Source organism: Prionailurus viverrinus, chromosome B3 (assembly GCF_022837055.1).
Source record: "Prionailurus viverrinus isolate Anna chromosome B3, UM_Priviv_1.0, whole genome shotgun sequence".
NCBI classification, from domain to species: Eukaryota; Metazoa; Chordata; class Mammalia; order Carnivora; family Felidae; genus Prionailurus; species Prionailurus viverrinus.
Window position 1 is genome coordinate 131,752,407 of NC_062566.1, and position 12,785 is coordinate 131,765,191.

Consider the following 12,785-nt stretch of genomic DNA (forward strand, 5'->3'; position numbering starts at 1 on the left):
AAAAAAAAGAAAAGAAATACTTTCGGGCATTAAGAATCAAAAAATGAAAACATCAGGGGTACCTGGGTGGCTCAGTCATCCTACTCTTGATTCTGGCTCAGGTCATGATCTCATGGTTCCTGCCTTCGAGCCCCACATCAGGCTCTGTGCTGACCGTGCAGAGCCTGCTTGGTAGCAAAATCACCTCGAGTCAGGTGAAAAGGGTCACAAAGTGAGGATGTTACACAGGTGTCATCACCGCGCCATGGGTGCCTTTGCTCCTACCTGGTGGAGGTGCCAGTGTCAGCCCGCTTGGCTGGGGAGCTTCTGTGGAGCGGACCGTGGCATACTGCGTGGGCAGCAGGCAGGATGGAAAAATCTAGAATCCAGGCCCCTGACACACTCAAAAATGCCTCCACTATTTTCGTATGTTAATTCCCATATGTATTTTTAAAAAATCCCCGTGTGTGTGTGTGTGTATTTTTCTTTCTTTTTTTTTTTTTTTTTTTTTTTTTTTTTTTTTTTTTTTTTGCCCTTTTTGGATTCTCCATTAATTCGTATAGTCTGGCACCAATACCACAGTGGTTTGGCTTTGTTTCGTTTCCCTGCCCACACTATTTTAATTACAGTATCTGTAGGATATGGTTTAATACCTAGAAAAAGCTAGTTCCCCCTCACTCTTCTTTTTTTGGAATGTCCCTGAGAGTCACGCTCATTTCTTTTCGTCTACATGCCTTCTAGAATAGGACTGGGACTGGGGGTGAGTTACATTTACAGACGATTTAGAGAAAACTCATGGTTTGATGTTGACTTGTCCTACCGAGAAGAACACGGTATGCTGTATTTGCAGCTCACGTCACCAACGTCTATTTTTTTCATATATAATAAGCTCCAACAAACTGCTAAGAAAGAGACAACGCTACAGAAATTACAATGAACAAAAGATACGTTCAGACATAAGTAAAGAAAAGAAAAGAAAAATGGCTCCAAATGTATAAATGTTGAAAATGCCAAACGTCACACAGAAGACAAAAGGGAATTACAGCTACCGTAAGATACCACTTTTTGTATCTTGTGCACCGTATTGGCTAAAGTCTGAGAAACTGATAAAACGCTCTTGGGGTACAGGGAAACAAGCGCTGAAACCCACAGCAGTGGGGAGTGCAAATTCGAATCATCTCAACAGGAGGCAAGTTGGGAGTATCTTGTCTCAATTTTAAGTCACCCTCTGCTCAGCAGGTCCAACTCGAGGAACTAACCCCAGGTGAAGTGCAAGGTTAGGCATTGCTGTTGCATTTGCTATGCATGACTGCACAGCAGAGGAGGAGGAGGAGGACAAGAAGAAGAACGGAGGAAGGAGGAGGGAGACGGAGACACAAGTCCACCAAGAGGGGCTGCTTGAGGCACCAATGGTAACCCTGAACGTGGAACACTACACAGCCATCAAAAAAAGGAACGGGGAGTGTCTTCCGTACTGAGAAGGAGAGACCTCCAAGAAGGTACAGGTCACCAAGTACAGAGTGTTACAATGGGGAGCGTATCTTACGAAGTTCACAAGAAACTGGTCAGAGTGCCACTCTCCAGAGAGAAGAACCAGGAGCCTTTACAGGGAGCAGTTGTGAGCTTTTTCATTTCCAACCAGTGACATGTATCTTTACGTAAATTTTTAAATTACCAGGTAAGCAGCATGTATAACGAGCACGTGTTCGCAGTCGGACCTGAATCCAAATCCAGCCAATATCTAACATACACTGAGCACCTGCTGTGTGCCAGACTGCTGTAATAAGCTCTTTACATGAATTAGCCTCACAACCACCTGTGAGGCAAGACGATTATTATTCCCGTTACACGGATGAAGACCTCAAGGTTTGGAGAAGGTGAACAACCGGCCCCGTTCACACAGCTAATCAGGGAGGCACCAGGATATGCCACCAGGGAGACAGAGGAGCCAGACAGCTGGAGAAGCGGAGTCCAGAGACTACGGCTCCAAATGCCCACGACACAGACAATTCAACAACGTGCACATGGACAACCGCACACACACGCCCTCTCATTACTCATCACCCAGGTCCTGGAACACACACACACCCAGTCAGCAATGGGACCGCCAACTGCAAAGGGCAGTGGCCTCCATTGCCACCTGGCCCCATCCCCAACTCAGACATGGTAACTGCTCATTCCCAGCCGTGTCCATCCAACCAGCCTGGTTTGGTCAAGAGCAGCAAGGGGTCCACTGGAAAATTCCCCCCACTCACTGTGTGGGGTGTCAAAGCCGGAAGGAATCCCCTCCCTCTTCTCCTCACACACTGCTGTCAGTGCATTGTCACCCAGGGAGCCGCGGAGAAGGAGGAGCTGGTTCTTGGTTTTCCACAATTGGAGGACGTCAGCGGGAACGTGCAGCACCATGTGCCCAGGCTAGGGGAGCTCAGATCTCTGAAGACCGGTGAGGCTTCCCCTGACTTCATCCATGTCACTAGAGAGAAAGACTCCAGGATGAGAGTCACACGACAGAGGCAACCCACAGCCTGGAGTTACTTTCCAGAGAGACCACGAGACTCCGTCAGAACATGACACAAGCAAGAGATAGAACCTTCACTGTGTTAAACCTCTGAGATATCGGGTTTGTTAACAGTGGCTTAGCTTGGCCTCTGCTGACAAACACGCCCAGCCAGGAAAACCTCTGCCCAGGACATCTGTCACTGTGTGCCAAATGCCAAGTCTCTGGTGCTGGGGACAAACGGAGGAAGGCAGGCAGTTGTGGGCAGAGCCTGGGCCTTCAGTCAGTGACCTCCAATCCCTTCCAGCCTCCGTTTCCTCATCTATAAAATGGAGCCAACGACACCTGCCTCCGCATTCGATGAGACAGTGGTGGTGAAGCCCAGACCATGCCGGGCCCACGGCAGGCCTTCTAGAAAGCAGGATCCCAAGGAGCAGGCCACCAGCTCTCCCTTCCTGGAGATTTTTCTGCTCTCAGTGCCACCAGACCCTCATCAGTCACAGTTTTTGCTAGCTCCTGATGCCAACCAGTAACTGCCATTCAGGTGCAGAACGGACTTTCCAAACACTCTGGTTCCCAAACGTGATGCTTAGAGTTGCAGAAAAAGACTTCTCTGTGGCCTGTCCATCCTTGCCAAGGTCAGGAACTGTGTCCTCCTCCTCCCTGTGACTCCACATGGCCTTGGCACAGTGCCTGGCTATGCCAGGGGTCAGCAAACATGAATCCCCGAGGCTGAAGGCTCATAGCATCCATTCACCCACCATCCATGCACACCATGTTTATTGAGAACTTATAAAACCACCCCTCCATGTACATGTTATCCACATTCTCCATTAAAAAAAAAAATGAGACAGAAAGGGACATCTGAGTGGCTCAGTCAGTTAAGCATCTGACTCGGTTTCAGCTCAGGTCATGATTTCATAGGTTCGTGGGATCAAGCCCTGCATCAGGCTCCATGTGGACAGCACAAGCCTGCTTGGGATTCTCTCCCCCTCTCTGCCCCTCCCCTGCTCCCGTGCAAGTGCACTCTTGCATTGCACTCTGTCTGTCTCTCTCTCAAAATAAATAAACTTAAAAAAAAAGAAAGAAAGAAAACAAGACATAGAGAGATTCACTTGGCCTAGATCACTGCCAATAGGGGGCAGGCCCAAGGGATTTCTGACCACAAACTCTTACCCACCCCTTTCCCCATGGCCATCACACGTCATTCTGTCTTGAGCAGACCGATCCACCGAGGGCCTGGACCTCCAGGGTCTCCAAGCTGAGTAAGCCTGTGTTGGGCTGGGGGAGGGGAAGTGCTCCACGGCATTTCTTCAAAGACTCCTCAAGTCCTGTGTGGCCCCAGGAACAAGCTGCAGACACTCTGAGGCGGGGGCGGGGGGTGAGGGGGTGGTTTGGACAGTCAAGAGAGCCTCCTTGATGGAGCAATCAAGGACATACAAGCCCAGGGAATGGACAAGATGACATGGACACCTGGTTCCAGCCCCAGGACATACACCTTGCAGAAAGAGATGGGGCTTCCATGGAGTCCGAGAGGCCTAAGGGCTATACAGCAACTGTGTCTTTAGCCAAACCAATAGGCCCCGACCTCTGGGTGCCAGAGATGTCAGAGCTCCAAGCACAACACAAAGGGGCACAGGGAAGAGCTGCCACACCTCAGTTGCTCGCACGGCTTCCTAGGCCTGAGTCTTGTCCTCCCAAGCAGACCATGTGCATCTCGAGAGCCCCTGACTCTAGGTGTCTAAGCTGAGCATAATGCAGGACGGAAGAGTCACCAGCCTCTCTGAGACTGAGTCTCAGAGACCCAAGAAGGTGGATAAAAAGGGGCATGTGGGTGGCTCAGTCGGTTCAGTGACTGGCTCTTGATTTCGACTCAGGTCACGATCTCAGAGCTGGTGAGTTCAAGCCCCGCGTCTGGCTCTGCGCTGACAATGCAAAGCCTGCTTGGGATTCTCGGTCTTCCTCTCTCTCTGCCCCTCCCACTCTCTCTCTCAAAACTAAATAAACTTAGGGGTGCCTGGGTGGCTCAGTCAGTTAAGCATCCAACTTCAGCTCAGGGCATGATCTCGTGACTGATGAGTTCAAGCCCCATATCAGGCTTTGTGTTGACAGCTCAGAGCCTGGTGCCTGCTTCGGATTCTTTGTCTCCCTCTCTGCCCCTCCCCCGCTCATGCTGTGTCTCTGTCTCAAAAATAAACAAACATTAAAAATATGGGGCACCTGGGTGGCTCAGTTGGTTGGGCGGCCAACTTCGGCTCAGGTCATGATCTCGCGGTCCGTGAGTTCGAGCCCCGCGTCGGGCTCTGTGCTGACAGCTCAGAGCCTGGAGCCTGTTTCAGATTCTGTGTCTCCCTCTCTCTCTGACCTTCCCCCATTCATGCTCTGTCTCTCTCTGTCTCAAAAATGAATAAACGTTAAAAAAAATTTTTTTAATAAAAATAAATTATAAATGGATAAATAAATAAACTTAAAAAATAAAGAAGGTGGACAAAGAAAGGAGGCCCATACACAAGCTTCAGCACTCCTCATCTGACCATCTCCCAAAGCTAAAAGCCTGAGCTCTCGTGAGGTACGGGTCTCCGTCTGAGCTCCCAGCCAGACGAAGTCAAAGGCTCCCACCCCCCTGCCAGGCCCCCCCAACTGCGCTCTCCTGTCACTTCCTACGGGGGATTTCAGACCGAGCCCTACTGCCTGACCTGGATCCCAACCTCCGTCCCAGACAGTAAACTTGAAGTTGGTGCCCAACGCATTTGCACCCTCCTCCTGACCCACCAAAGCCTCACACGAACGGCATGCTCAGATACACGTGGTGACTGAGGCGCGAGAGAAGCAGCACCCCGCGGGCTACCAGGGTGAACGTGTGTTTTCAGCAGAAACTGGTGGGAAAACGCAAAAATAAAACGAGGTGAGACGCACCCCGTTTGACAAAGTCTCAGAACATCAAGAATTTATAACGGCAATCCTTGCTTCTGCTCTTTCAGATTTAAATAAAAGAGAAACCGCTACCAGTTCACGAATCATACGTAAAGGACTGTCCTTTCGTCTGTTGTTTTCTTGAAATCTTGGTTCGTGTGGGTGATAAATGGGGACGAGAGTATCTGCTTCACAGGGCTGTGTTTTCATCCATCCGTTCATTCACTCCCCCATTCATTCATTCATTCGTTCATTCCTGTAAGTGAACACTTTGTGCCTGGCATTGCCCAGGCACTGAAGACAGCAGTAGACAAGATGGCCGAGGTCCATGCTTCTAGGCTCTTACTCTAGTGGGGGGGGAGATGGACAACGAACACACGGAAAATTGTTCCAGATGACCACCAAGCATTACAGCAATGAAATCAGTGTGAACAGCAAGGTGGGAAGGGTAGGGGGCCTGTTATGGGTTCAGCTGTGTTCCCTCAAAATGTTATATTGAAGTCTTAACCCCCAGTATCTCAGGATGTGACCTATGTGGGAACGGGTCATTGCAGACGCTACATTAGTTAGGATGAGGGCATACTGGAGTAGGGAGGGCCCCTAATCCGATAGGACTGGTGTCCTTCCAAAAAGGGGAAATTCCGGCCCGGACACGCACTCACGGAAAATGTCACACGAGCATGAAGCTGGAGATCACCGGGATGCACTCACAACCCAAGGAATACCAGAGGCTGAAGGACAGGCATGGACCCACTCTACCTCACAGCCTGAGAAGGAACCAGCTCTACCCACATCTGGTCTCGGCATCCAGCCTCCAGAACTGCGGGACAACTGGTTTGTTGTTCAGGCCCCAGGCTGTGGAAATTTGTTACATCAGCTCAGGGAAATCGAGCAAGGCTCCCTAAGGAAGCACCATCTGATGAGAAACCAGAACGAGGAGAAGGGCCCAGGAAAGATCCGAGGGACGAGAGCTGCAAGGAGCTGGGAAAGTCAGTGCAGAACCCGGGGCAGAGGTTATGTTTCGTGGGTCTGAAGGCGAGGGGGACAAGGAGAGGGGGCAGGTTGTGCAGAACGTGTTCCCGGGGGGAGGGGAAGCCACTGAAGGGCGTCGGGCAGGGAGTTATGCTCTCAGTTCCCTTTGGAGAGACCACTCTGGAAGTTAACACATGTCAGGCGTCAACACCCTGCCTCATATGTATTGTAAGTACTTAATACTTGGCAGCTGTCTTTTTTTTTTTTAAGTTTATTTATTCTTGACAGAGAGAGAGAGAGAGAGAGAGAGAGAGAGAGGCAAAGAGAGAGGGGGACAGAGGATCCAAAGCGGGTTCCGTGCTGAGAGCAGAGTCCAACTCAGGGCTCAAACTCATGAACCCTGAGATCACGACCTGAGCTGAAGTCAGACACTTAACTGACTGAACCACCCAGGCACGCTGGCAGCTTGCCATTTTTGTGGCCCCCACAAAACAAGGGGCTTAGGTAAGAATTTCAAACTCTAGGATGCTTTGAAGAGAGCAAGGAGTCGTGGGTCAGAGGCCTGGCACTGAGTCCTCTGTATCCCGGGGGCCCAGTCTTTACCATGAGGGTCCCAGGCCCCACTGAGGCCCCGGGGTCTGGCTCTAGGAGCTCCTGGTATGAGAACAGCCACCCGCTCCCAGCCAGGAGCCCCACTTCATGTCCCAGACCATGCTCCCTTCTTCCCCACCCAACTTTGGCTCACAGCCCAGGATGTTTTTCTCTGCTGACAACGGAAAACACATCTCAATGTGTCCTTTATCTCCACGTTCCTCCCAGGACGGCAACTGGCAGCCCAGGCCACGAACGGCCAAGCACTCTCCAAGCCAAAAATACATACATTCTGTGCACCCCTTTAACAATAAGGCAGGAAAACTCTGAGTCAAACTGCTACAAAGCCCACATAGATTATTTTTAAGCCCCAAAGCAGTACTCTTTCTATATTCACTTATTTCCAGTCCAAAAAGACCATTCCTTCAGGCACTTTCCAAGCTGGCATTTGATGTAATATTAATGAAAGGGCCTTTTAAAAAACTTAAACACATTCCATGATAAAGAGAAGTTCAGTACTCAAAATCACTTGAAATGGTGCTAGCTTGGGTCAAGTTAAACAGGTGTCTTTGGCACAGGACTTCTTGGGTACTTTAAAATGCACGTGTTCACTAGAGATTGACACAGGGGGACCCCAAACTCACTTGGGAAAATTCTAGAGAATAATGCCAGGTCGCAGAAATTTAGAAACGTGACTGCATCATCATGGGGGAGCCTAGAAAATGCACGTGACCCACCCCAGCTCTGCAATGAAAGGAAATCCCCATGGATCGTGTACATACCAGCAGCAAGGGGGCAGCTCGATGCCCTTGACTAGCTCCTGCTTAATGATGTACTGCAGTAGCCTGTGGTGACCTCAGTGAGTTGCTAGGACTCACGGATGGGGAGACTGTATTCTACAGACTGTGGCTCCGAGCAGCTGCTTCTCAGCTCAGCTTTTATTTATTTATTTTTAATGTCTTACTTACTTTTGAAAGAGAAAGAGGCAGAGTACACGTAGGGGAGGGGCAGAGAGAGAGGGAGACACAGAATCTGAAGCAAGGGGCTCCAGGCTCTGAACTGTCAGCACAGAGCCTGACGCAGGGCTCGAACTCATGAACTGTGAGATTGTGACCTGAGTCAAAGTCGGACGTCCAACCAACTGAGCCACCCAGGCGCCCCTAAACTCAGGTTTTAAGCTCGATGGGTGAGCACAGCCAGGATGGCTCATGTCCTTCTCTGCAGGGTGAGCCTGGGCCTCTGCAAAGGGCCTGATGGGTGGCCTCTCACTGTGGCAGCAGCTGCTCGGGAGCCGCTCAGGAGGCCGAGACACACAGACGCCCACAAGGGACTCAGAATGAAAGCAGAGATGTGAAAAGGCCTTCAGGTCACGTGAAAGGCATGGTTTTCTAGAGCAGAGTGGTGGAACGAAATCAGGCATCGGGCTTTCCCAGAGTCTACAAATTAGATCAGCAAATTTGGACTTGTTGTGTCACAGATTCTGCCCCAAGGCCTAAGTTCCTACAGTCCTACCGATGAGAGGAAGACCCCAGGGTCATCTGAGCCACGTCTGGGAGGTGGGGGACAGGGTCAAGGAAGGTTTCCTAGAGCGGTTGCTTTCAAGTTTAAACTCACTGTGCGTTAGCACGGGTGCACCTCCAGCAGCTCGAAGAAACAGCCATTGCATCAACCGGCAGGGTTGCCTCCCGTAACGTCACTGCTGCTTCTCATCTTCCCAGGAGCCACAGACTTACTCTGCCCCCTCCCACACCCCCCAGCACCTTCCCTGGGCCGGACCCCATGCTGGGTCCAGACACAAGAACCAGGGCCAGCACAGAGAGGAAGCAGACCAGTGAATCCAGAGACAGTGACCACCGGGGTGGCCAGGACAGGAGTGCAGGATGTGTGAGGCATTAGGGAGCCACGGGCAGGGGAGTCCCTCCTGCTGGTGAAACCAAAAGACAGGAAGCTTTGTCAGGGAAGAGGTGATGTCAGAACTGGCTCCTGAGTGTGGAGCACTGGGCCCTTGAGTGAAGAGGCTCAGGTCAGACAAGCAGTGGGGCCTGCCAGGACAGAGGACAGTGACTCAAAAGAGGGTCATACAGATTCCCAGGGCCTCGGGAGCCAGGGAGGATTCGTAATGGGAGAGAATGGCCTATGTGTGGGTGGCAGGGTTAAGTCCTGGGCACAGAAGGGCTCCTGGACAGAGCACAGGGGTGAACAGAAGTATCTAGAACCAGGGCAGTAATGGTGGGGGGAGAGAGAGGCAGAGACAGTGACTGAGTGGCCAGGACCAAGGATGGGGTGGGTGCACACAGAGGACAGATTCCCACCAAGAGGTGGGGTAGGAGAGTGTTGGCCAGCAGCCTTTCCCCAAAGCCAAGAATGGGGAGAAAAGAGTGGGTTCTGCTACTGGGATCCCAGCCCCCAAACTGAAGCGTGAGCCTGCTAAAGCAGTCTAGTATTTTCCTGGCAGGTCCCGCCTAACCCATGACCCAACACCTTTCCCCCAGGTGCCCTCCCTCAGCATCCCACCCCAGCGGGCCCCCCAAGGGCTGGCTGACTGAGGAAGTGGCTTCCCCCTGGGCATACAGGCACCTACAGCAACCGGTGGTTCCCGTGGCAACCACCCCTCCCTCTCTGCAGAAGAGGAAGACACAGGAAATCCTGGGAAAACCCATACCAACCAAGAGCAAAGCCACTGGGTTTACTTGAACGCAAAGAGGCCCTTAAGTTCCTTGCTTCAGGCGCAGATAATGCTTCTTCCCTCTGGGGATCCCACAGGGCTCCTCAGAAGGTGACTCCAGTCCCTCTACCCAGCTATGCCTTTACTCATTTGTGTGCTTTTCCAGAACCTTCCACCAGGAAAGGAACTAGGAGGTGGCCTCTACCACAGCTGCGACGGTCCTGGGTTGGGATCATCTGTCTGCTATGCAACCCCCCTCACAGGGCAGGGATGCATCCTAATCACCTGGGTACCCCTGAGACCTGGAACCCGTAGGAGGTGGGGATCTGGCAAACGTTTGTGGCTGGTTGAATGGACGCCCGATGACCCACCAAGATTCTGAGGGGAGAACCACGAGCGCGAACTCACTGAGGGTGGAGTGGATGAGTCATGCCTACGGTCGAGAAGGTGCCATGGCTCCACACACAGGCGGTGGGCAGTGGCCCAGGGGGCCCAGGCTTCCGCGGTTCCCTCCACCTTGATGCGCGGGCCCTCCTGTCATCCACCTCACCTCCCGGGCCGCAGCACCTCCGCAGGCCTCCCCTCCTTCCCCGCCCCACCACAGGTGGCACTGACGTTCCCCGGGCACCCATGCCATGGCTGGCACACACCTCTCTGGGCGCCTGTCTCCCAGGACAGGGCCCTGCTCTCCCCCGCCCACCATTCTCCTTTGAAACAAACACTGCCACGCCGCCGCCGCCGAGGGTCTCTGGGACCTTCGTCACACCACTTCACTGTCATTCACTCAACATATGAAAGCCAAGCACTCTTCCTGAATGACCGGAAAGAATACAGTGAGGGCACAAAGGAAGGTGAGGTTACTCAAGTGGGGGCAGGACGTCAACCCAGAGGAGGTGGCTGGTGAGCAGAGCCGAGGAGATGGTGGGCCCAGTGCCCTCATGTGCCATCTGCCAACACACGCCAAGTAGGCCCAAGCCAACACTGCAGACTGCAGTGCTACAGAAATTCTGTACCTCAAGTCCAGGGGGAGATGTGGGGTCAGCAGGCGGCCAAGCGGGCAGCACTGCCTTGGAAATGAGGTTTAGAGAGCAGAGCTTCTCTCTCTCTCTCTCAAAAATAAATAATAAACATATAAAGAGCTTTAAAAAGTGGGGGGGGGGGCACCTGGGTGGCTCAGTCAGTTGAGCGTCCAACCTCGGCTCAGAAGTCACATGGCTCGTGAGTTCGAGCCCCGCATCGGGCTCTGGGCTGACAGCTCGGAGCCTGGAGCCTGCTTCAGATTCTGTGTCTCCCTCTGTCTCTGCCCCTCCCCTGCTCATGCTCTGTCTCTTTCTCTCTCAAAAATAAACAATAAACATTAAAAAAATAAATAAAAATAAAATAGAGAGCAGGGCTGTCAGGAGAGAGGGGTGGCGAACGGGAAGCTGGTCTACGGGGCACTGCCGATGCCCAGGTACAAGGGAAGGAAACATCCGAAGGGCGCCTGGTCAAGGCCACAGTGGTCAGCTTCTCTGTGACAGGAGAAAAACCACAAATGTCTCATTGGGGTTTAAGATAAAGTCAGAGGCACCAAGAGAATGAACAGAAATGTGACATGCGTCTCAATATGCATGACTGCCTCCGAGACACTGGCGGGGCAGGTGGCCCATCCGACCCACGGGCCCTTGCTGTTTGCGGGCGGCACCTCCCCACTGCTCCCCGCAAGCCTGGCCAGCTTTCTGAATAGCCACCTTCCTGGAGAGGGAGGAGCAGGGCTCATCAGGGGAGTACAGGGCTCGCCCGCCAGCTCCGATAATTACTTGCCCTGGGAACACTGACCCTATTCTCTAGGCTCTGGGATCACGACCAAAAACATGAGCTGTCATCTCAATACCGGGAGCAGGGGGAGGACGCGGCTCCAAGAACTGGGAAATGCTAAGAAAAACTCTCCCCAGCGCAGAGACAGGAGGAGCTGGGAGGGGCGCAGCTAACACAGCAAAGGCAACCTTGGAGGAAGAAAAAGGACCTACCTGCCAGAGAGTGTGCAATGTGTACTGCCTGGGAGCTGGGTCAGGGAACTCGATCTCCTGCCCTCCTGCCTGCCCTCCTGCCAGGGATGACCCCGCTGTTCTCCCCACCCCCACCCTCTCAACACTTCCTTTGTTCTTGGGCAGCGACCCCACTTGCCAGGGCTCTGTTCTCTAACAAGGCCACCTCTGAGGGCTGTTCCCCTGCTCCCTGGGTGGCTCCCTGCTCTGGGGCATAGCCGGGCAAAGTCAGTCTCAGTCCCCGGGGGCCACACGGGAACCCCTTAACCAGAGCGGAACCCCTGACCCCAAGGCAAAGCCACCTCTGTGTCCCCTGCATGGTTATTAGCAGGGCAGCAATGACCTCACCTCTGAGGTCAGATCCCACCTGCTGTTTTACAAGGGCAGGGGATAGGGGCACGCGACCGGGGTCCTACCTTCCTTCCCAAGATGTGACCAAGGGTCAAATTCATACCAACATCTAACGAAAATTCAAATTTTAGCAAGGATTGGATTAAAGGTATTTCAAGAAACGTGAAGGTTGGGTGTCACTGTCAGAATGAAATGGTAGCTGCAGCTGAAGGCCCGGCCAGGCTCCAGGCTCCAGGCTCCAGGCTCCGACCCCAGGATGGAACAGCCTGAACCACTGAGCCACCTGCAGGCTCTGTCCCCACTTCACAAAGGGCCTAGGACTCTAGAACACCCACTAGAGCAGGGCCGAACACACACCTGGCTTCTGGAAGGTGTGGTCCAAAAGCCCCAGAGCAATGCCCCTTGGCACCCCGTAAGACCCCAAAGGGGAGATGGAGCTCACCTGGGAACTCAGAATCTAGAGTGTCCCCGTGTGGAGACGGTGAAATTCGGGCAGTGTGGACAGACACCAGATGTGGCTATAATGTAATGCAGCTTAAAAAAAAAAAAAAAATCCCAGTCAAATTAACAAAGGCTCACTGGAAGAGGTGTTTGAATTCCAAGTTAACTTATTCACACCAGACAACTCTTCCTTGATCAACCAATGGTATTTTGCATACATCCCTCCAATCTTGGAAATATTTTTCCCCCCAGTTGGGACCATAACCACGTAAACAGATTTGGATCCTAGCTTTTCTTTTTTTTTTTTTTTTAAGTTTTTTTATTTTTGAGGGGGAGAGAGACAGACAGA

General features: G+C 52.4%; 1 protein-coding gene across 4 annotated transcripts in view; it reads right to left on the reverse strand.

Moving 5' to 3' along the window:
• Positions 1-12,785, reverse strand: part of ITPK1 (inositol-tetrakisphosphate 1-kinase) — a 180,358-nt gene that overhangs the window by 85,228 nt on the left and 82,345 nt on the right. Inside the window, exon 1 of one of the 4 annotated variants that reach the window (XM_047862684.1) lies at positions 12,438-12,451. The exons of the other annotated variants lie outside the window; for them this stretch is intronic. The gene's annotated coding sequence lies outside the window, so the exon portion shown is untranslated. Of the gene's footprint in view, positions 1-12,437; positions 12,452-12,785 lie in introns of those variants that run through there. 4 annotated transcript variants of the gene reach the window in all.